This window comes from Nannospalax galili, unplaced genomic scaffold (genome assembly GCF_000622305.1).
Source record: "Nannospalax galili isolate Female #2095 unplaced genomic scaffold, S.galili_v1.0 scaffold274, whole genome shotgun sequence".
NCBI classification, from domain to species: Eukaryota; Metazoa; Chordata; class Mammalia; order Rodentia; family Spalacidae; genus Nannospalax; species Nannospalax galili.
The window spans coordinates 201,434-226,305 of NW_008335435.1; the positions used below are offsets into that span (position 1 = coordinate 201,434).

Genomic DNA, 24,872 nt, shown 5'->3' on the forward strand with positions numbered 1-24,872 from the left:
AATAGTATACCACTTTAAAAATTGCATTTATTTATTTAGCATGTGTTTGCATGTGCACATGCACATCACTTCCTGAATACGGAGGTCAGAGGACCACTTGCAGTAGTTGGCTCCCTCCTTCCACCGTGTGGGTCCTAGGGATTGAACTCATGTCATCAGTATTGATGAGCAGTACCTTCACCTGCTTGAGCCATCGCCCTGGGTTAGTTCACAGTAAATTTATTTATTTAAATTTTTTCTATGAGTGTTTTGCCTGCATATATGCCAGTGCACCGCTTGCGTGCAATGCCCATGGGGGCCAGAAGAGGGCGTCAGATCCTCTGAAACTGGAGTTACAGTTGTTAGCCTCCAGGTGGGTGCTGCGAAACAAACCCCGGTCCTCTGCAAGAGCACCTAGCTAGTTCTCTTAACCGCTGAACCATCTCTCCAGCCAACTCACGGAGATCCGCCTGCCTCTGCCTCCAGATTGCTGTGAATTACCTGAGTGTGCCAGTACGCCCTGCATTTCAAATCTGAAAACCCGGAAAGGGAGGTGGCTGTGGGTCTCCACAGCTCTGAAAAGTGTAGCAACAGGACTTCCGTGGACAGTGCACCTCATTTAGTGTCATCTGATCTTAATTATCAGCTAATTAGTTCTCAGCCTGGAGCTGTTCTCCCTCCACTCAGGGAGACATTTGGAAATCTTCGGGGTGTTTTTGGCGTCACATGGCTGAAGTCAGTGGCTGCTGGCATTTAATGGTAAGAGTTCAGGATGCTAAATGACCTCCGTTACCGTCCAAAGACATGCTAATGAGCACCGCAGGCGAAATCCCACCTGGGTGGCCAACTCCCAAGGGTTCTAATCCAGTAATCCGGACTCCTCCGGGGAACTGGCGCAGACCGGATGTTTAATACAGGTCATTCTAAGGGAATGAAGGGCTTGGGAGGGAAGTGACCAGATAGACTGTTGATGGGGACAGGCTTCTCTGGGCTTTCAGGAAACCCCATCCAGGGCATCTTCGATGCTTCCAGCACGTTTAAAGCAGGAGCTACGCCTAGCAGATCGACGACCCCGGCCAGGAAAGTCCCAGGGTGGATCCCGGGCGAGGGCCTGGCAGCTCCTCCACACCCCAGGAAAAAGTACCGTAAGTTCAGCTCCCCACGATCCCCAGGGGATGAAGGTGGCGGGGCCAGGCCGGATCTGCGCCCCTGGGCTCGCTGCATGTTGGCAACCGCCCACGTGGGAAGGCCCAGCTGCATTTCCGCCCTGCGCGGCGCTCGCACCTCCCAGGCCCGACCGCGCTGTCGCGTCGTGACCACTAGGTGGCGCCGGCGCTCTAGTGGGCGCCTGGTGCGCGGGCGAAAGGGACCGATGGAACCCGAGTCCTAGGGTTCCCGGACTGGAGGACCGCGCCCGCAGCCAAGGTAGGACTCCTCTGGCGTGTCCTTAGAGGTCTGAGGTTGGGGGGAGCTGGCCGCCGCCGAGCTGTTTGCGGTCTGCAGAGATAACCCGCTTTCGCGGCCACATGTGCTGTTGCCTAAGAGACCTGGCGCCCTGCAGCGCCGGAGCTGGGCCTAAGAGCGGAGCCCCAGGTCGCTGGCTCGCAACCAAACGTCCTCCACCAGCCTGGGCCTCTGGAAGGCATGGCCAGGTCCCCACATAGCAAGCCCCCAACGCAGAAAGGAGTTTCTGTCCCGGAGCACCTCCACCCTGGAGCTGAGGGGTGACCAGGTCTCCAGCACTTCTCAAACTTGGGTGCGCCTTGGCAGTTGCTTGGGGAGCAGTAAGACACACTCTTGTCAGGGTCAACCCTCCCGCCATCCCCGAGAAACCCAGATGTAATTGGTTTTAGTTGGGCGTGGGGCTCCCTATGGGATTCCAGCTTGCAGCCAGATTTGAGGGTCCTTGACCCGAAAGAGTTAGAGAAAAGGCACGGAGGGTGCATATTTCAAGCGCAGAAGGCTGTGGCTGCTGCTGCTGCTCCTTCCCTTTTCAGCCTCTAAGCTATCAAACCCAATGTGAGCAGACAATACCGCACCCCAACAGAGTTGCACCCAGTGAGGGTGGAACTCAGAGGCGCAGGGAACCAAAAGCCAGTTGTGTAGAGTGTGAAAGGGCTCCCCTAGGTGGGTAAGAGGAGAGAGGAGTTCCCCACCACCCTAATCCCAGACAAGTGCTGAGCTGACCCAAGCTGCCCTGATCGCTCTGGGATACAGAGCCAAGAACCTAAGCCAGCAGAAATGGTCTCTTGTATCATGTAACAGCCAAGAGTTACTAGCAGGAGCCTCATGCCCCCAGAGCCAGCCCTCCCTTATCCATGACCTCAGACAACTAGCCCTCAGTTTCAGTCTCCACATCTATGAAATGGGTACAGTTGTGTACAACTCTTAGAGTTCCTGTGGGAGCTATTATAACTCTGTGCCAGGCACTGTGTGTCCTGTGCACTGTCATATTGAACCCTCACCATAACCCACAGGTTACCAAATACTGTAAATCTAAAGTACCCCATTTGATAGCTGAGGTGCTGTTGGTACCCCATAATAAATACCCCACTTGAGTGCTCAGGAAACGGGCTCAGAGAGACTAAAGAACTTGCTGAGGGTCATCACAATAATCTGAGGCAGACTGAGGACTGAGGATGTGGCTCACTGGTAGAGTGCTTGCCTAGCATGCATTCAGCCCTGGGTTCTGTCCCTAACACACTTACACATACCTGAAAGATCCCATATTTGAGCCCCATGTCCCTGACTTTTGTGTTCATGGCCAAAGCTCTTCCACTATAGTTTCTCAATCCCTCATTGAGAAATTTTCATTACTGAGTACCTACAGTGTGCCAGGGAGTTTTCCTGATACTGAAGATAAAATGAGGGGAAACAGGGGTAACGACCCCACAGTGAACTCATATCCTAACAATGGGAAAAACAAGAACCCCACTGGATCCTCATGGTTTGTGAGTTTTGCACTTGCAAGCTTCACTGACTTGCTAAGATCCACCTGTGTCCCCAAAATCAATATCCCTGCACTTTCACAGTCATATATGAACTTTGTAGAGCGAGAAAAATGTTGACGCCCAACATGCATATCCTGAGGTCAGGCAAGGGGAAGTTCTGCCTTGTTTCAATTCTTATTCTGCTTATGATGGCTCAACTTATGGTTTTCTGATTTTACCATGGGTACAAAACTCACGTGTTTTGTAGAGTGTCAACTTCTATTTGAATTTCAATCTTGTCTTGCACTAGCAGTTTGCAGAAGGTTCCTTTCTTGTTCTGCTAGGCAGCAGCAACAAGCCACAGCTCCTAAGCAGCCATGCAATCAGAGAAATATGGACATGCTTCAGTGTGACGAGTTGCTGAGCTAACTTGTTCAGCAGACTGGGTGCATGAGATGCACTTCCAACCTTCGGTGTTTCAACTGACAGTGGTTTTGTAGGGATTTAGGCCTGTCACAAGTAGAGGATGTCAGTGTAAACAAATGTTTTATGATCTGTTTAGTGCCACATTCTTTGCATTTCTGTACTTTTTCTGGGTGCCTTGGCTGATTGCAATGGTCTCCCATGCTGGTGGTAGAATATTTGTTGGCTGATGTTCTAAGCAAAGAAGTCAGTGATGTACCTTGTGAGAAGATCCTTGTTGGATCAGCTTCATTCAGGCAAGAGTAATAGTGCTGTTGGCTGAGTTCAGTGTTAAGGAAATAAAAATTAAAGATGCCTTTAGGACGGGAGATGTAAGTTAGTGGTCGAGAGTTTGCTTAGCAGGCACAAGGCCCTGGGTCCACCCCAGCACCACACACATCTTTAAACAGAAGCACACATAATACAAGGTTATATATTGATCTGTCAGGTGGGGATAGGGTATCCCAGACAGAAAGCACTGAGTGTGTAAAGGTCTGGAAATAGCAAGAGTGTGGTAAGGTTAGAGATTTCATGGTGAGCCAGAGATCAGATAGTGTGGTGGTCAAAGGGAACAGAACTGCCTTAATACAGTAATATGCCAGAGAAAGCCTGGGCCAGGTGGCACTGTTTGGTGGGTAGCTCTTGTTTCATCCGATTAACACAGTAATCCTGGCAGGCTGGACAGGGTCATTTCCACCTTTGACAGATGACAGAGTCAGTGCCCTGTGCCATTAAAAGACTTGCTCAAGATTGCATAGCTTGGGTGCCGGGGCTTAGGGCTTGTGACTATAACCCTTACCCTTGGGAGTTAAAAGGCAGGAAGATTGCAAATTCAATGCCGGCCTGAACTACTTAGCCTGTTCTAGACCAGCCTGGACTACAGAGTGAGACAATGTCTCAAAAAGCCTTTTTTTTTCAAAGTTACTCTAATGGTTAAGTGGCAACCCCCAGGGGGTGTCTCACCTCCACCTGTAGCCCATCTTGTATAATGCTCAGCAAACTTTGGGGCCAGATCTCAGAACACAGCTGGAAGATTGGTATGGCTGGGGGAGGAACCAGTGACTAAATGGCGGCTAAAACATCCAGCATGAGTGAGACCACTGGGACAGTGACAGGGACGGGAGAAGAAAATGCATGTGTTTTTTAAAAAAATAAAAGTATTCCTGGTATAACATTAATGCCTCATTGCAGGAGTCTAGCTGCAAAGGGTATCGGGAGCAGAGGCAAGCACACAGATACATAGGACTGGAGGGAGAAGTTCTGATTTAAGCTGTCCCTGAATACCAGGCTTGGCTGGCGCTCCACCTCCCCATCCATGAGCAGCCAAGCCAGAGCCTGCTTCTTGTGATCATAAACAGGGTTCAGCCAACTTTTTCTGTAAAGGTCTTGAACTTGGTGAACCATATGGTTTCAGCTGCCGTTACCCAGGTCTGCCATTGTAGAATGGAAGTAGCCACCAAAGTGAAGAAATGAATGCAGTCCAGCTGCATTCCAGGAAAACTTTATGGGCACTGTAGTTTGGGTTTCATATCTTTAAAAAAGAACACTTTAAAAAAATGGGCAGGAGAACCACGGCATAGTGACTCACACCTGTGATCCTTGCACCTAGGAGACTGAAAGCTAGATCACCACAAGTTCGAGGCCAGCCTGGGCTACAGAGTGAGACCATGTCACACACACAAAAAAATTAATTTGTTTTTGTAGTATGAAGAACAAATTCAGGATCGTAAGCACTCTACTGTTGAGCTACCTGTATCTCCAAACTTAGATCCTTCCTCCTCATAACCCCCAGACAGAGTTTCACTATGCTATCCGTGGTTGGCCTAAATTCCTGGGCTCAGGTGATCTTCCTGTCTCAGACTCCTGAGTAGCTATGGACATCCTAAGGACTGTGGGCATCTGCCACCCACCTGACTGGCTTCATGTTTTAATTTACAGTATTAGTATTTTTGTTTTTGTTTTTAACATTTTAAAGAGTGAAAAACATTCTCAGGGGCTAGAGAGATGGCTTAGTGGTTTCGAGCACTGGATGCTCTTGCAGAGTTCCTGGGTTCTCTTCCCAGCACCCACGTGTGCCTAACAACTGTCTGTAACTCCAGTTCCAGGGAAATTCTACACCTTCTTCTTTTCTCCTCAGGCATTGCATGAAAAGGATGCACTTATATACATGCAGGCAATGCACTCATACACATAAAATATTTTTTAAAAAGGAAATAAAAGAAAAACTTACAGGCTGCATGAGAACCAGTGTCTAGATATAAGCCAGAGCTGGTTTGCAGGCCCTTGATCCAGAATTTTAGGACCTGAAAGTCATTTCAGAAATATCCAGAGACTAGTAACCCACCGCCACACTCGGGGCAGGGCTGGAAAGATGGCTCCATGATAAAGAGCACTGGCTGCTCTTACAAAGGACCAGGGTTCAGTTCCTAGCACCCATATGGTGGCTAAGAACCATCTATAACTCCAGTTCCAGGGGAATCCAATACCCTTTCTGGCCTCCAGGGTATTTCGGACACAGGTGCACTTATATACATGCAGGCAAAATTAAAATAAAAACAAAATTAACTTTTTACACATAAAAACACATTAAAAATAACTTTTTAAAAAAATAAGAAAACCCCCACTGGACATTCTTAGCCATCTCTTGATGCCCCATTAAGCCACAACTGACCCCTCTCACAGGGCAACTGAGTGCATCATCAGCAATTTAAAACTGCTGTAGTTGAGGTTTCCCCAAAAGCGGTTCGTGAGACGAGGATTCTGATGCCAGAAATTTATTTGGGAAGTGATCCCAGAAATCCCAGTGAAGAGGTGGGGTAAAGTGCTAGCGGGAGGAGAGCCAGTAAGAGGATGTGTTGATTGGGGGGCTTCCCCTGGGAGTGTGGGCTCAGTCCCTTGGGACCTTCAGAGAGCCTTTGGAACACATTTGAGAAGTGGTCCATGAAGAGGCAAGGAAGCTGGAGTGTTTCCTCAACTTTAGTCCCCCACTGGTTCAGGGTTGCTGCTAAGCCGCCCCTTTCTGATACATTAGCCTGAGCAGCTCACTGTGGCCAGTAAATGACCTAAAAAGAGACGCCCCAGAGGGTGTTCTAAAGGGAAGAGACCAGGTCCCCACAGCATCTGCTACAGAGGGGATCTGATCTTGGTCCTCCCCCTACCTGGTGCCATGTGAGATGATTGGTGGTGGTGGTGCAGAATGTGACGGCTTGGACAGGTACTTCTTGCCCGTGTGTGTTTTGTGTGCCACCCTCAGATCGCCTTTCTTGCCAGAACAGGTGCTTAGCCACATTGGCCTTTCACTTCCTTGTCTTACCAGACTTTTCCTTCTTCTGCAGTCAGGTAGTAGAAGACACAGGGAAGTCTAGAGTGTGAACCCAGGGCCTCACCATTCAAGGCAAGAGCTCAACCCCCGAGCCACACACCCCCAGCCCATTAGAATGAATGAGACACTTGCTCTTCCCTCTTTTAACTGAAAACACAACAGCCTTCCAGTTTACTGAGTTTAACAGGAGAGTAATTGTAATCATTTAATAACGTTTGTAAAATTGTTACCACTTTAACATGTACCATTGTTAAAGTGGTAACAATTTTGCACTATTCCCAGCACCAAAGCAAAACAAAAGTAACACTGTTAATGTTCTCCTTGTCAAAGGTGGGCATTAGAGACTTAGGCAAGAGGATCTCAGTTTAAGGCCAGCCTGGGCTAGATATGGAAACTCTGTATCAAAACACCAGTAACAACTAGAATCATCAAAAGTAGCTGTTTAATGTAACATTGTTTTATGTTTATGGGTGTAGATTGCATTTATATATGCCAAGTGCTACTGCTTTGTACCTATAGAAGTAACAAAGTTTCCTTTAGAATAAATGAATGGGGGGGCTGGACCCTGGGCAGGAGATGACTCAGAGGGTAGGATTTTGGATCCTCAGAACCCAACATTCTGGAGGTAGAGACAGGAGATCTCTGGGGAAGTCTGACTAGACAGAATCAGTAAGCTCCTGGTTCAACAAGTATCCTAGTTACTATCTATTGCTGCGACCAAAACCACTAACCAAAACCAACTTGGGGAGGAAAGGATTATTGCATCTTATTCATCCAAGTGACAGTCCATCACTGAGGGAAGTCAGGACAAGAACTCAAGGCAGCGATCTGGTGGTTGGAGCTGAACAGAGCTTCTGGAGGATGCTGTTTACTGACTTGCATCAGCTGGCTTGCTCAGCTACGTTTCCTATATAGCCCAGGCCCACCTGCCCCGGAATGGTGCTGCCCACAGTGGGATGGGCCCTCCCACATTAATCTGTAATCAAGAAAGTGCCTCACAGACATGGCCACAGGCCAATCCAATGGAGGAAATTCCTCAGTTGGGGTTCCCTTTTCCCAGGTGACTCCAGTGTGTATCATGTTGACAAAAACTAACCAGCACAGCAAGGGACCTTGCCTCCATAAATACAGTGGGGTAAGTCCAGGGAGTCTCCTGAGGGTAGCTTCAAGCCTTCTGCACACACATACACACATGTATGCAACTCCCGCACATATCATGCACCCACACATATGAACTTGCATACACACACCACACATTAAAAATTAACGATTCACGAATTTGAAGCAGGAGTGCTATGCCTGCGATTCCGGCACCAGGGAAGCAGACAGGAGGATGACGAGTTCAAGACCAGCTAGGCTACACCAGGACAGCCCACAACCTGTCTCAAAACAAAAATAGCATCGAGAGCAAATGTAAATTAATTGATAAAGGTCATGTGTTTAAGGGAAAATATTAAATAAATAATGATAGATGATGTAAGAATTTAATGGGGTAATAAAGCTGCCATCTATGGAACACTTACTCTTAAAAATAAAAACCCTTAAAAAGTTTAATTTTATTTATTTGTTGAAGGTGCTGGAGATGGAACCCAGGGCCATATACAGCATGCTAGGCAAGTACTTTGCAGTAAGTCTTATCCCTAGGACATGTTTGGGTTTTTTCCTCTTTCTCCTCCCCCTCCTCCTCTTGTTCCTCTCCTTTCCTCCCCTTCTCCTTTTCCTCCTACTTCTTCCTCCTCCTCTTCCCAGTCCTTGTGTTTCTGAGACAGAGTCTCACTGTGTAGCTCAAACTTGTCTCATCCTCCCAAGTTCTGGGATTATAGGCATGTTTCACCTCACCTGGCAATTTTTTTTTAAAGTGGCACATAATAGCTGGACTTATTTATAGGATATGGTGTAATATTTCAATACACATGCATAATATAATGATTAACTCTCCCATTGCCAGTAGTTGTGTTGTGAATATTCCCAGTTCTCTGTTAGCTATTTTGAGACATACAGTTGTTGTGAGCCATAGTTTCAACAGGGGCTCTTTGGCATCGGAAGCATTTCCCCACCTGGACATGGTGATACCCCATAACTGCAGCACTCAGGAGGCAGAGGGAGCCAGATTGCTTTGAGTTTGAAACCAGCCTGGTCTACATAGTGAGTTCCAGGTCAGCTGGGGCAAGAGTGTGACCATGTCTCAAAGAAAAACCAACAGAAAACCCAAGCAGCAAATGTATACCCCCTGTGCAACTGTGTTTCGGTATCCACTCACCTTCCCTCTACCTCTGCCAACCCTCCCACCCTTTCCAGCCTCCAGTAACCACTGTTTTACACCCTACTTCTAGGAGGTCAACTTTTTTTTTTTTTTAGCCTCCATATAGAAGTAAAAACATGTAGGATTTGTCTTTCAGTATCTGGTCCATTTCATTTAACATGAAGTCTTCCAGATTCACCTATGTTGCCATAAATAGTAGAATTTATTTATTTCCTTATCTGCCTATTTTGACAGTGTCTCATGTATGCCAGACTAACCTTGAACTTATTCCAAGTGTGTCCCACCACAATCAGCAAATAGCAGGATTTCATTTCTTTTGATGGTTGAGTAATATTCCATTGACTATATAAACCACATTTCCTTTCTATGCACTTATCCGCTGATTAAATAAAAAACCTGTGCTGATTCCCTATCTTGACTGTTGTGAACAGTACTTCAGGAAACATTAGCATGCAGATGTTTCATTGACATTTGATTTCAATTCCTTTGGCTCTATAGACCCAGTAGCAGGATTGCTGGATCATATGGTCGTTCCGTCTCAAGCCTCCATAGTGTTTTTGACAGTGACTGTACTGAGCCACATACCCACCAGCAGTGAAGGTTCTCCCCTTCTCTGCTTCCCTTGCTGGCTACTCTTCTAAGCATGTTGCATGTATAATTTAATGAATTTTCACCACAGCCATCTGGGTCAAGGACTGTTCAAGGTATATACTATTATTAGCTGCATTTCACTTCTGAGAAAACAGGTTTAAGGAGTTAAGAAAACTTGCCTGAAGCCACGGAGCAAGGAAGTGACGGAGTTGGGGGTGAAGCCAGGTGATCTTGCCCCACAGTCAGTGTGTTTTTATTTTGCTTTGCTGTTGGAGATTAAACACATTAACAGTCTGTCTATCTCTCTCTCATATGCTAGGGATTAAAATACAACCTCATGCATGCTAGGCAAGCACTCTATTACTGCCACTGAATTACATACGATCTCATGCATGCGAAGCAAGCACTCCACAGTACCACTGAATTATTAATATATCCCAAGCCTCCTTTTATAAGATTTTCTTAACTTTTTATTTATTTATTTAGTGTGTATGAGTGTTTTGCCTGCATGTATGTAAGTGCACCCATGTCATGCAATGCCCATGGAAGCCAGAAGAGAATGTTGGATCCCCTGGGACTGTAGTTATGGACAGTTGTCAGCCACCATGTGGGTGCTGGGATTCAAACTGAGGTCTTCTACAAGAGCAGCCAGTACTCTTAACTGCTGAGCCATCTCTCCAGGCCCCCAAATCCCCTTTTAACTTTCTTTGAGACATGGTCTTGATAAGTAGACTAGGCAGGCCTAGAACTTAGAATCCTGACTTACCTTCCCAGGTATTTGAGATAACACAGGCCTACGTCACCTGGCCTGGTTTCAACCCCAGGACCTCTCAAATTGCTAGCAAAGTGTTTTACTACTGAGCCCCTACCTCAATCAGAGATCGTGCACTTAATCGCAGTATTATACTGCTTTTCATAAATTTGACAAAAAAGATAACAAAGGGGAGAGTGATGTTTGAGTAACTAAAGTTAAAATTAAAATGTAGTTTTTGAAAGTTTCCTTCCTTCTCTTCCTTCTTAGCCAGGCCTCAGGGGAGGACTGGCATATATCCCTCCCCTTCACCGCTTCTCTAATAACTACCTCCTTTCTTGCAAAAAAAAAAAAAAAAGCCCAACAAAAAAAAGATTCCTCCTTTTTGTTGTTGTATTTTGTTTTTATTTATTTGTTTATTTATTTATATTTATTTATTTATTTGGTCTTTTTGAGACAGAGTCTCCTGTCTCTAGGTGGCCTGGAACTTGCTATATAGATTAGGCTGGCCTTGAACTCACAGAGATCTGCCTTCTGCTGCCCCCGAGTGCTGGGATTAAAGGTCTGCCCCAGCCAGCATGCCCAGCTGTATTTTGTTTCTTTAATTATTTTATCTTTTAATTATTGTGGTGTGTGTACATTGGGTGGAGGTGGTATGTGGAGGTAACAGGACAACTGACTTGCATGCACCTTCCACTGTTTAATCTGAGGCTCAAACTCAGGTTGTCAGGCTAGCAGAGCAAGCACCATTACTTACTGAGTCCTCTTGCCAACCCCCTTTTCTTGTCTTTTTGAGACAGGGCCTCACATTGTAGCCCAGGATGACCTTGAACTCCAGGCATTCCTCATGCCTCTGCCTCCAAAGTACTGGGATTACACGTGTATGCCACCAGGTAGGCAAGACTTCTGTATGCATCTGTATCTTCCACCTCTTGGCTATCATACCTTTTCCGAATAGATCGCGTTAGTCCTGACTTATGGCTGATGACAGGGAACTCTCCTGAATCTTTCCTGTGCTAGCTGAAGCATTGCCATTTCTTTCTGTTTGCCCTGATGTGGGTCCTTGGCATCTTCCTCGAGAACAGGGCCTCCTTCATATTCTTTTTCTTCAGTCACACTGACAATGTGGGTTTTGTTGTCGTCTCCGTCTTTCTTCCAGGTATCCCAAAGTTCATTCTGGGTCAGGGCAGATGACTGAGGGCAGGTGAGAGATGTAGCAAGGGTTGGCTGAGTAGTCAGGTCAGGAGGGAGTCCAGGGCTTGAGGACAGCTCAGTGATAGAACACTTGCCTGTCATATGAAAGGCCTGGGTTTAGATTCCAGCACTTTCCAAACCCAAAAGAAAGAGAGGGAGGCATGCTGATCTATCCAGGAGAAAACCCTTCTGGCCAGCATCTCACTAGGCTGAAGTCTGGTGGTCCAGATTCTTTGCAGGCCCAAAATGGAAATTCCTTGGAACCCTGGGAGCTAATGGGGCTGAAAGGACTGAATCTACCAAATTCCTAGGAGCCTGGTAAGGAAGCCAGGCCACAAACATTAAATCACAATGGGGAAGGGAACTGCAAAACAGCCTGAAACCCTTCTGTGAACTTGTCAGCACATTCCTTCCTCTGTGGGGAAGGCCTGATAGAAAGGCACATTCTAGTTAGAAGGTTGGTATTCATGGAATCAAAGCAAGGTGAGCAAGATGAATGATTTAACAGCCAGGATAGCCTAAGATATTTGTGTCTTCAAAGGAAAGTCCAGAATGGCAGCACTGCTGGTATAATTTCCCATCCCTGTGCCTGTAGTAGACATGACTGATCAATTACAGACTCATTTCCTTCCTATTGCTGGCTGGACCAGCCTTTTAAGATCCCTATCAAGAGTATCCCTGAGGTAGTTGTGGAGGTGGCTCAGGGGGTAAAGGGCTTGCCATACAAGCATGAAGACCTGAGTTTGGATCCCCAGCACACACACAAAAAGCCACACATAGCAATGTGCATTTGTTACCCCAGTGCTAGGGGTGTGGAGACAGGCAGATCCCCAAGCTTCCTACAAGCTCCAAGTTCATTGAAGAGACTGTTTGAAAAAATAGAGAAGCTGACAAGATGGTTCAGCGAGTAAGGGCAGTTGTCACTGGATAATACAAGTTTGATGACCTGAGTTTGATCCCTGGAGCCCATTTAAAGGTGGAAGGAGAGAATCAACACTGCTCAGTTGTCCTTTGTGTGCCCCTCCCAACACACAAAGTGAAACCAACCAGCAAACAACACAATAATAATACATTCAATTCAGTTTAATTTTTTTTTTTTTAAGATTTGGGGATTGGAGAGATGGCTCAGCGGTTAAGAGCATTCACTGCTTTTGCAGAGAACCCAGCTTCAGTTCCCAACATCCACATGGCAGCTAACTCCATTTCCGAGGGATCGGACTCCCTTTTCTGACCTGTGGGCACTGCACATACATACAGACAGACATGCAGACAAAACACTCATACACATAAAATAAAAAATAAATCTGAAAAAAGAGAAGACTGAAAAAATCAGGGAAGCAGAGTCAGAGATCTCTGTGAGTTCAAGGCTAGCCTGGTCTACATAGTGAGTTCCAGGCCTCCCATGGCTATATAGTGAGAGACCCCCTCAAAAAAAAAAGGTGGTGGGACACAGTTGAGGAAACTATCCAAAAGGTAAACCTCTGCCTCTATAAGCGCGGCCATGCATGTGTTCCTGCACACATGTGCACACACACACGAGTTGAAGGGGACAGAGGAGAGGGATTCCTGAAGCCCTGGCCAGACCTCAGAGCTGCCTGTGTCACACAACAAAGTTTCCAGAGCTCTCTCTAGCCTGGACCATGTGAGACAATGCAGACCCTCAGAGACACCTTTCGGTGCTGCTTTGTTGAGCACCACCCATATCATTTCAATCTGCCTGTTATATTGCAGTTTATATTAATACAGCTGCCTGCTGACTCACTTGTGGTTGTTTCATTGTTAAGTCTTGATTTGATTTCCAGGTCTTGTTCGTCCAGCTTTGTCCTAAGACACATCCTGTCCCTGCCTTAAGGACTTTGGCAGATCAGTAACCATAGATGTTATGTGTGAGGTACGCAGGTAAATTACACTGTCCTCACATTTTTGAGGTAACCAAGTGCCTAACTCTCAGTAGCAACTTCATGCAATCAAGAAGTAGCAGCATCCCCTTGCTGGCTGGGGATGTAGCTCCATTTTTAAGAGTGCCTTGCCTAACATCCACAAAGCCCAGAGTTTAGTCTCCAGTACTCCATAAAACTGGGTGTGGTAGTGCATGCCTGTAATCCTAGTACTTGGGAGGTGGAAGCTGGAAGATCAGAAGTTCTAGATCTTCCTTAGCTTTAGTGAGTTCAAGGCTAGATTGAGCTATAAGAGACCTTGCCTCAAAAAAAAAAAAAAAAAAAAAAAAAAGGGAAAGGGAGCTGGAGAGATGGCTTAGTGGTTAAGAACACTGACTGTTCTTGCAGAAGACCTGGGTTCAAATCCCAGCACCCACATGGCAGCTAACAACTGTCCGTAACTCTGGTTCCAGGCTCTTCTGTCCTTCGCTGGCATTGCATGACATGGGTGCACTTACCTGCATGTAGGCAATACATGCATATACATAAAATAAAATGAAAAAAAACTTAGGATATTCTGGGGCCTACGTTCAATCCTTAGTACTGCAAAAAAAAAAAGGAAGAAAAGCAAAGTACAAACTCAGTGATTTGTGGGTGGACTGCCTAAGTGTCCTCTCCTGCCGCGCAGTTCTCTGGCGCCCCCGTGTACATTATCCCCTGGCTACAGCTGAGTGCTAACTGCCACAACAGTTTAAAACAACAGTGCTGGAGCCAGTAAGATGTCTCAGCAGGTAAAAGCACTTGCTCTGAAAGCTTGAGGACCCAAGTCTGATCCCCAGAACCAAATGGTGGCTCATGTCTGTGATTCCAGCACTCTTAGACAGAGATGGGAGGCAAAAACGGGGTATCACCTGGAAGATCTGAAGTGAGCTAGCCTGGGGTACACAGCAACAGAAACAAAGAGACCCTGTTTAAACAAGGTGGAAGGAACTGACTCCAGAACGTTGTCCTATGACCTCTGCGCACAGAGTCGCACAAGCATGCCTGCAGAGACACACACATACAGAAGTTAAAACAAACAAAAAGCTGATAATGTTGCTATTGCTACCACAGAACAAAACCTACATCCCAGTAAACTGCTTCTTCCTCACTGTGCAGCCCTGACTGGCCCTGAACTCACTATTCAGACCATGCTGGCCTTGAACTCACAGAGCTCTGCCTGCCTTCCTCTGCTGCTTTTTGCATATTGGTTATGCCTCACAAAAGAGCCTAGCCATGAATGATGGTCTGGGTCTGTATTCCCAGAACTGGAGGTGCTAAGGCATAGGAACCTTGAGTTCAAGCTTAGCACCACTGGTCTTTCCAGGTATAGAACAAGACCTATCTCAAATATTAAAAAATAAATAAATAGGGCTGGAGAGATGGCTCAGCGGTTAAGAACACTGGTTGTTCTTGCAAAAGATCTGGGCTCGAATCCCAGCACCCACATGGCAGCTAATAACTGTCCGTAACTCCAGGTCCAGGGGATCTGACAGCCTCCTCTGTCCTCTGTGGGCATTGCTCGACACGGGTGCACTTACCTATATGCAGGCATAAAAAATAAAATAAAATTAATTAAAAAAATAATCAGAGAATTCAGATTCTTTTTTTTTTTTTTTTCCAGACAGGGTCTCTCTGTAGCTCTAGCTGTCCTGGACCTCATTATGTAGACCAAGCTGGCCTTGATCTCACAGAGATTCACCTGCCTCTGCCTCCCAAGTGCTAGGACTAAAGATGTGTGCCACCATGCGCCGCTCTTTGTTTCCTTTGTGACAGCGTCTGTCTCACTATGTAGCCCTGACTGGTCTGGAGCTTACTATGTGAACCAGGATGGCCTCAGACTCATAGAGAGAGCTGCCTACCTCTGCCTCCCCAAGGCTAGTATTAAAGGTGTGCACCACCACAGAAGATTCAGATTCCTATTTTGATGCAAGACCTTTCGCCAGCCTTGGGAAGTGTTCGGTGGCTGGGGATGCGCTCAGTGTTAGAGCACTTGTCTAGCATGTATGCGACCATGGGTTCCATCTCCAGAGCTGCAAAAAATACATCTGATGTTCATGGCTTCTGTTTCTACCCACACAGAGAACCTTGACTGACCTAAAAGAAAAATAAATTGCATGTGGAGAATCTATGGCCTGCAGAGCTTCTGGGATTTCTGAACCTCTTTGAGCCCCCTGAGAAGAAGGGTGACCCCTTGACCTAAGTGTCAGCCGGGTCTAACAATGGACGGTTAGTCCTCACCCTAGGAAGGCCGCCAGTCTGATGGAAGAGGCACTGTTCCTAACCTCGGGCAGTCTGATAGAGAGACACACACGTTCCATGGTGTGACCGTGTTCCGCTGCAGATACTGTGCATTCATTCCTTGCCAGCCAGTCAGCAGGCAACGCTGCAGCCAGCTTCATCCACAGCCCCGTTGTACCTGTGCATATACATTCAGGGGCAGCTTCTGAGGTGGGACCCAGGAATTTGCTTGTTTGGAATCATATATATGTATGTGTATATTTATATTAGCCTTTTTAGAAGACTGATTTATGTGCTTTGGGTTTAGTTTTAGTTTTATTTATTTATTTGGTCTTTTTGAGATAGGGCCTCCCTGTAGCCCCAGCTGGCCTGGAACTTGCTATGTAGACCAGGCTGGCTTCAATCTCACAGAGATCTTCCTGCCGCTACCACCCAAGTTCTGCGGTTAATATTTGTTATTTTTATGTGTATGTGTCTGTGCCTGCCTGAGTTTATGTACACCATGTGTGTAGGAGCACACTGTGGCCAGAAAAGGTTGGCAGAGCCCCTGTAACTAGAGTTATAGGCCACCATGTGGATCCTGGGAACCAAACCCTGGTCCTCTGTGAGAGCAGTAACTGCTCCTAACCACTGAGCCATCTCTAGCCCCTTATTACTTTTTAAAAAAAATATATCTTTTGAGCCGGGCGTGGTGGCACACGCCTTTAACCCCCCACACTCAGGAGGCAGAGGCAGGAGGATCTCTGGTGAGTTCAAGGCCAGCCTGGCCTATGTAGTGAGTTCTAGGCCAGCTGGGGCTACTGGGAGACCCTGTCTCAAAAAAGACCAAAAAAACAAACAAACAAAAAAAAAACATCTTTTAAATTTATTGTGTGTATGACACGTGGGCACACATTTGGAGGTCAGAAGATAACTTTATGGAGTTGATTCTCTTTTTCTACTGTGTGGGTCTCTGGATCCAACTCAGGTCAACAGACTTGTTGGCAAGCACCTTTACCCCACTAAACCATCTCTTTGGCCCAGAATTTATATATATTTTTTAAATGATTAAAATTACAGGAGAACTTAAATAGTCCAGCAGGTTCCCCTATTTCAATATCTTACTACATCACTATGGTTCATTTGTTACAATTATCCAACATTGACATCCCATGAGGTATATTTATTACAACCCAATATTGATACTTTAATACTTTTTTTCTTTTATTTTGGTTGTGGTGGTGCTGGGCTTCAGCAAGCATCCTAGCCAAGTACTTTACCCCTGAGCTAAATCCTCAGCCAAACACTGACTTGTTTAAGGTGCTAGGAACTGAACCAGGTATCATGCATGCTGAGCAAGGGCTCTGTCGCTGAGCTAAATTCCCCTTGGAAGGATTTCTTTTTCCTTTTTTTAGGACAGGGTCTCATTATATAGCCCTGACTGGCCTGTAACTCACTACGTAGACCAGGCTGACCTCAAACTCACAGAGATCTGCCTGCCTCTGTCTCCCCAATGCTGGGATTGAAGACATGTGTCACCACGCCCAGCTTGATTTCTTACAAGGTATTAAAGTTCAAGATCCATGTAGCTATGGTCATACTCCATTTCTTGCTGGCTCTCTATACCCCTGGGCAAGATGCATAACCTCCTGAGCCTCAGTTTTCTCAGCTAAAGAACAGAACCAATATTGCTACCTACCACTGAACATTATTGCGTGCCATGCACATAGCGTGGCATGTATAAATACCACTCATTAGTGTCAGTGTGGCATGCAGATTCCTTCTGGATTTCCTAAGATGGCAAGTCTCCTATGGCACTGAGTCACTTCTTGGGTCACCTCCTTTCCCCTCCCATCCTGCATTCTGGTTCACCTTTCTGCCTCTTGTCACATCAGAGCTCTGAAAAACTGCCTGCCTAATGTGCCCTCCTCCAATTCACACATTTGCTCATTCTCATTCTGCCAAACCCACCAAAATCACCGCTTCCTCTGTGACACTACCCTAGAACTTAGTAGCAAGTCCCCTCTTCTTGGAACAGCCAGAGCACCTGCTGTACCCTTTCTTACCTTACAGCCCTGGACACCTCAGACCCTGCGATTCACAGCCATTGACCTCCCTGAGCAATGGTTCTCTCTCATCTTTCTCTCTTGCCTGTGCACACTGGCCTCTTGGTGCAGGCTTGTGGTCTTGGCACCTGTGATGAACTTTGTGGAGACAAAGACCCTGGGTCACTTCCGCTAATTATGTCTGTGTGTAGCTGTCAATTTTCTGGTGATAAAATAGACAAGACAAGCCAGATGTGATGGCACACACCTTTAGTCCCAGCACTCGGCAGAGGCAGACGAATCTCTGTGAGTTCAAGGCCAGCCAGTTCCAGGTCAGCTGGGACTACAGGGAGACCCTGTCTCAAAAAGACAAAAAATATGACATAAAATTTATCATTTAAACTTTTACTGTGGTGGTTACTGGGGACTGAACCCAGGGAGTCATACGTACTGTGTACATGATCTATGATAGAACTACACTCCTATCCCTTTGTAGTTTTGATGGTTTTGTTGTTGTCCAGGTTTTTTGTTTTGGTTTGGTTCTTGGTGTTTTGAGAGAGGCTCTCTTCTCATCATGCGGCCCTCAAAATAGCAATCTTCCCATATGAAGTGCTAGGATTACAGGTGTGTCCACCATACCCAACTTTTGGTATTAAGCATTTTTTTTTCATGTATTTATTGGCTTTTGGCTATCTTTGCTTAGATTTTCTTTTGTTTATTGTATCTACATGTTCATGTGTGTGTATGTATGTATATGTGCGTGTATATATATGGAAGCTAGAGGTTGACACCAGCTGTCTTTTCAATCGTTTCTTCCCTTTACTTTTTGAGACAAAGTCTCTCGTAGGACCTGAAGCTCACCAATTATCTAACCTGGCTGGCCAGTAAGCCCCAGGGACCCTTCTGTCCCCACCTCCCCAGAGCTGGGCACATGGGGTTTTTCTGTTGTTGATTTGTAGTTCTTTTATATATTCCGGACATGAGTTCCTGGTCATATATGTGATTCTAGGTATTGTCTTCCATCCTAGAGTCGCCCTTTTGCTCCATCATGCCATTTGATACATACAGGTTTGTTTGTTTGTTGGGCTTTTGCTTGTTTTTATTTAATTTGAGGCAGGTAGGCTCTGTGGCTATGCTGGCCTGCCTGGAACTCACTGTGTAGCCGAGGCTGACCTGAAGTTTTTGGCAGTCCTCTTGCCTTAACCGTCTAGGTGCTGGGATTACAAACATGTGCCACCACCACTGGCTCAGAACCTTTAAGTTTCAATGGAGGTCAGTTTATCTGCTTTGTTCTTCTGTTGCCTGTGCTTTTGGCCTTGCGACCGGGGAACCATCGCCAAGTATGGCGTTATAAAGCTGCTTTCCTGTACTTTCCTCTAAGAGCTTTATAGTTTCCACTCATACATTTAGGTATCTGAGCAAATTCTGGATGTGATGTGACTGGGGTCTGGCTTCATCTTTGGTATGAGGACATCCAGTTTCTCAACTTCATTTATTAAAGAGACCATCCTTTCCCCATTGAGTGGTCTTGGTGATTTGCTGAAATCATTTGACCAAACTTGCAAGGGTTAATTTCCAGGGTTGCTATTCTCTTCTGTTGGTCTAAATGTGTTCCTTTACACCACTACCACATTGTTTTGAGTATTGTAACTCTGTAGTACATTTTGAAATCAGGATGTGTGGGGCTTCCAACATCTTGTTTCTTTTTTGTGGTATTTCAACTATTTAGTTCTCTGAAATTCCATGTGAATTTCAGTATGGATTTCCCTACTGCCTGACACCACTGGGCTGGCCACACACTTAGCCCAGCACTCAGGAGGCTGATCCTGGAAGATTAAAGTTTGAGGCCAGCCCTGGAAGCAAGAATCTCTCAAAATGAAACTAAAAAGGCATGGATGTATAGCTCAACATTACAGTACTTGCCTAGCAGGTGCAAGGCTCTGCGTTTAATCCTCAGAACTGCAAAACAAAGCAAAACAAGATTATGCTTGGCATCATAGAGACTGCACTCAGACTGTAGATTACCTTGAGTACTATCACCATCTCAGTATTAAGTCTTCAAAACCACGAACAAGGGATCTTTCTATTTCTTTTATTAATTTTTTCCTTTTTGTATTATTTATGTATGTATGAGAGAGTAATTGTGGTATATATACACATGCATGCACATGTGAATGCAGGTGCCCATGCACACACAGAGGCCAGAGGAGGATGTCAGGTGTTCTTCTCTATCACTCTCCACATTATTCCTTTGTGGTCTCTCACTGAGCCTGGGGCTAGGCTGGAGACCAGCAAGCCCCAGCCACCTGCCTGCCTCTGTCCCTACAGCACTGGGGTTACAGGTGCCCTCATACTATGCCCAGATTTTTTATGGGTTCTGGGGAATCTTAACTCCAGTCTTCATGTTTATACAGCAAGTGCTCTTACCTACTAAGCCATTTCCCCAACCCCCTTTCTCTGTAACTAATTCAATGATGTTTGCAGTTTTCAGTATAGAAAGCTCTCATCTTCTTGATTTAACTTTATTCCTGGGTGTTTTCTTCTTGATGCTCATTCCACTTTTTGAGGCTCTGAATATATTAAAAAATGAAGAAATTTAAAATAGGGTAGTAAGCCTTTAATGCTAGGACTCAGGAGGCAGAGACAAGCAGATCTCTTGGAGTTCAAGGCCAGCATGGTCTACATAGTAAGACCCTGTCTCAAAGAAAAGAGCAGGTGCAGATAGCAATATGCCAGGCAGTTTAAACTGTTTGACCTCATTGTGTCTCAGGGACGCTAGGGTTGTAGTTAGAAGCCCAAGATTGAAAAGCTGGGTGCGATGAATCCCAGAGGTGCCCCCCCTCACTACTTAGATGCTCTCTCTCTCTTTCCTTCCTTCCTTTCCTTTTCTCTTCTCCTTCCTCTCTCCCTCTCAATGCCGGGGATGGAACCCAAGGCCTTAGGGATGCTAGGCAAGTGTTCCACTGAGCCGTACCTCTGGCTGCCCAACTACTCCTTCCATCTCTCTTTTTTAAACATTTGTTTGTTTAATGTGTAATATAGGAACTCTTGGAGGTCAGATGACAGCCTGCTAGAGTCTGTTTTCTCCTTCCAATATGTGAATCCCAAGGATTGAACTCAGGTCCTTAGACTCAGCAACTAGTACCTTTACCTATTGAGCTATCTCTTAAAAACTAATCCCATGTTTGAGTCCCTTTGCTATGTGAGGTCCTCCTTGCTGGGTGTGTGTTGCAGGCCTTTAGTCCCCGCACTCAGGAAGCAGAGGCAGGTGGATCTCTGTAAGTCCCAGGCCAGCCAGGGCTACATAATGAGACCTTAGCTCAAAATCAGAACAAACAATGTGAGGTTCTCCTGCCCACTTAACCCTCTCTGACAGTAGGAGAGGGTCTGGGAGTATCTCTCCTGAGAGAGGAGTGGACAGCATAACACTGCCACAGATAGGCCCAGCCGAGGACTGTCATCACCAATCATAGGCATAACCAAGACAGCTCCCCAGCACCTGACACTGAGAACATTCAGAGCCTGAAGACTTCCCATCTACCATAGAAACAGGGCTACAGAGGAGCAGACAAAGGAGCAAACTCAGTTTGTCAGTGCAACAGCTGGCTCTACTTGAAGACTTGTGCCAAGCACAGGTGAAGGACACAGTGCCGCTGGTCCCCTGTGTCTGTTATAACATGGAGTGCTCCTAAGACACATATCCTTCCCCTTGGCACCTACCAGTCCGGGGCTTCCTTGCTCTTAGCACAGCAGACACGCTCAGATCTTCTTCAGGCCTTGGGTTTATTTTGCTTCTTGTTTTTTAGGCCTGTGGAATACTTATGTAGCACAGACACAGACAGACACAGGCAGACACATTCCATTCTGTGCGGCTCCAAATGTCTGTAGAATTCATAGGCTCCAGAGTCTAAGACAGTGCCTGTCTCCTTCCTCTCTACCCTACCTCCACTCCCTCCCAGGGAAGCCTCTTGTCCTCTTATCCCCAGCCGGAAGCTCCCCCTGTCACAGGGCCAGCTCCCAGGCTACTTGTTCCACTCCAGCTGCTGCTTCTGCGAGCCCCAGCCAACTCCCATTTCCATTTCCATGGCAACCAAAACTCATTTCCCATCCCTGCATTTCTACTTCAGAAAGGAAACCTGTGACAGGTTTTTTTTAATTCTCTCTCTCTCTCTCTCTCTCTCTCTCTCTCTCTCTCATCTCTCTCTCTCTCTCTCTCCCTCTCTCTCTCTCTCTCCCTCCCTCCCTCCCTCTCTCCCCTTTCTGCCTTTCTTCTTTGAGACAGTCTCCCTATGTATCCCTTACAGGCCTAGAGCCCTATATGAACCTGGCAGGTGCAGTCAAGAGCCATCATGCCTAGCTTTCTACTTCTTTTTTGTCTGATTGAGTATGGTTTTGGTTTTCTGAGACAGGGTCTTACTCTGTAGCCCAGTGTAACCCAGGTACAATGGTACATACCTGTAATCCCAGGACTGGAGAGGGGGTGAAGGAGGTGGGGGGTGGGTAGAAGCAAGAAGATCAGAAGTTCGAGGTTATCCTCTGCTACATAGTGAACTTGAGGCCAGCTTAGGGCACTCAAAGATATCTTCTCAAAACAAAACAAAAAAACCTACCTACCCTATTTTTATTTGTTTTGGGAATAGAAGTGGAAACTCCATAAATGGAGTTGTTGGGTCATATGCTAAATCTATTTTTAACTCTGAGGAACCAATATATTGTCCCCCCCAACATACCTTTTTAATATTTGCACTAACATTGTGTAGGGATTCCAATTTCTTTTTCTTCTTTTTTTTTTCTTTTTACATTCCCATTTTCCTTTTTTAATAGTTATGAGACATAATAACATTAACAAATAAATTTTCCATCTGTTGTGAGAATTCTTTTCCCGGGGATACTAAGCAATGCTTATTGCTTATTAAAGTTCTAATGTCAAACCAATGTTTGATTAAAGTTGATTTACTGGGGAAACCAATGAATTTTCTGAGTTTATTTACCAAGATGACTGAGGGGTTGCCGAAGTGTATGAATGACCTGAGGGTATGCACACTGGAAAGCCTTTACCCAGCATGGGTCATGCCTTCTCTTCCTAGCCTTCCCCAGAGTGTATACTTTAGCCCTCCCCAAATCCAGGAGACCATGTGTGATTAGGGCCAAATTACATACAATTGGCTGAGAGGAGTGGCTGGATACTCTGGTTGAGGGTCCAATGACCCTGCTTGCCCCTCCTTTAATGAAGGAACACAACCATCAACAAGCCTAACCCAGCATGGGTCATGCCTTCTCTTCCTAGCCTTCCCCAGAGTGTATCCTTTAGCCCTCCTCAAATCCAGGAGGCCATGTGTGATTAGGGCCAAATTACATACAATTGGCTGAGAGGAGTGGCTGGATACTCTGGTTGAGGGTCCAATGACCCTGCTTGCCCCTCCTTTAATGAAGGAACACAACCATCAACAAGCCTAATTGTGATGATGTTTAGCAATCAGGCTCAGCTGAAGTCCTGATGATGGTACTTATTTCATGCAGAAGAGACTGTTCTACAAGTTATCATCTTATAATAAGGACGGAATTTGAAAGGATTTGGTGCTAGGATCCACATATGAGGGAGAGCATACATCTTTTATTTTTCTGAGTCTATGTTACTTCACTTAGTATAACAGTTTCTAGATCCATCCATTTACCTGCAAATTTCATTATTTCATTCTTTCCTTACTGCAGAATAGAACTCCATTGTGCAAATATACCACATTTTTGTTAACCATTCATCAGTTGAGGGGCACTTAGGTTCCTTCCATCGCTTAGTTGTTGTGAAAAGAGCAGCAAGAAACATGGTTGTATAAGTGTCTCTACAATAGGTTGAGTCCTTTGGGTATATGCCAAGGAGTGGTATAACTGGGTCATATGGTAGGTTCATTTTTATTTTTTTTAAGAGTTCTCCACACTGTTTTCCATAGGGGTTGCATATGTTTGCAATCGCACCAGCAGTGAATGAGCATTCCCCTTTCTCCACATCCTTGCCAGCATTTGGTATCATTTTTTCTCTTGATCCTAGCCAGTCTGATTGGGGTAAGGTGATACCTTAGGGTGGTTTTAATTTGCATTTCCCTAATAGCTAATGATTTTGAACACTTTTTGAGATGTTTCTTAACCATCTTTATTTCTTTCTTTGAGAACTCTCTGTTTAGATCTTTAGCCCATCTTTTAATTGGGTCTTTGGTTTCTCGCTTCTTTGTTTTTTAAGTTCTTTATATATTCTCAATGTTAAACCTCTGTCAGATGTGTCACTGGTGAAGATTATTTCCCATTCTGTGAGTTTTCTCTTCACATTTTTGACTGTTTCTTTTGCTGTACAGAAGCTGTTTAGTTTAATGAGGTCCCACTTGTTGATTGCTGACCTTAATTCCTGAGCAACTTCTGTCCAATTTAGAAAATCCTTTCCTACACCTATTCCTTGTAAGTTACTGCCAACGTTTTCTTCTAAGAGTTTCAGAGTTTCAGGCTTTACATTGAGGTCTTTGAGCCATTTGGAATTGACTTTTGTGCAAGGTGAAAAATAAGGATCTAGTCTCATTCTTCTACAGATGGAGATCCAGTTTTGCCAGCACCATTTGTTGAAGATGCTGTCTTTCCTCCATTTTGTGGTCTTGGCACCTTTGTCAAATATCAGTGGCTGAAATTGTGTGTACTCTGGTTTGGGTCTTCAATAATGTTCCATTGAGCTATGTGTCTTTTTTTACCATGTTGTTTTTTATGACTATAGCTCTGTAGTATACTTTGAGATTTGGTGTAGTAATTCCCCCAGTGCTGCTCTTTATGCTCAGGGTTGCTTTGGCTATCTGGGGTATTTTGTGCTTCCATACAAATTTAAGGATTTTTTTTTCTAATTCTGTGAAGTATGTCATGGGGATTTTGATTGGGATCCTCAGTCTCTTTATTTGAAGATTTAAAATTTTCATTGTAGCGGACTTTAATGTCTTTGGTCCTTATTCCAAGATTTTATTTTATTTTATTTTTTGCTGCAATTGTGAATGGGAGCATTTCCCTGTACTCTTTCTCCAATTGCTTGTTATTGGTGTATAGAAAGGGTACTGATTTTTATAACCTGCCACTACACTGAAAGTATTGATCAGTTCTAGGAGTTTTCTGGTGGAACTTTTGGGATCTCTTAGGTATAGTATCATATCATCTGCAAAAAGGGATAATTT

General features: G+C 45.4%; 1 protein-coding gene across 2 annotated transcripts in view; it reads left to right on the top strand.

Annotated features, from left to right (window-relative positions):
• The first annotated feature begins 1,354 nt into the window (after positions 1-1,354).
• Positions 1,355-24,872, top strand: part of Chd9 (chromodomain helicase DNA binding protein 9) — a 270,300-nt gene continuing 246,782 nt past the window's right edge. Inside the window, exon 1 of one of the 2 annotated variants that reach the window (XM_029562042.1) lies at positions 1,355-1,404. The gene's annotated coding sequence lies outside the window, so the exon portion shown is untranslated. The remainder of the gene's footprint in view (positions 1,405-24,872) is intronic. The other variant, XM_029562044.1, reaches the window with a different exon arrangement.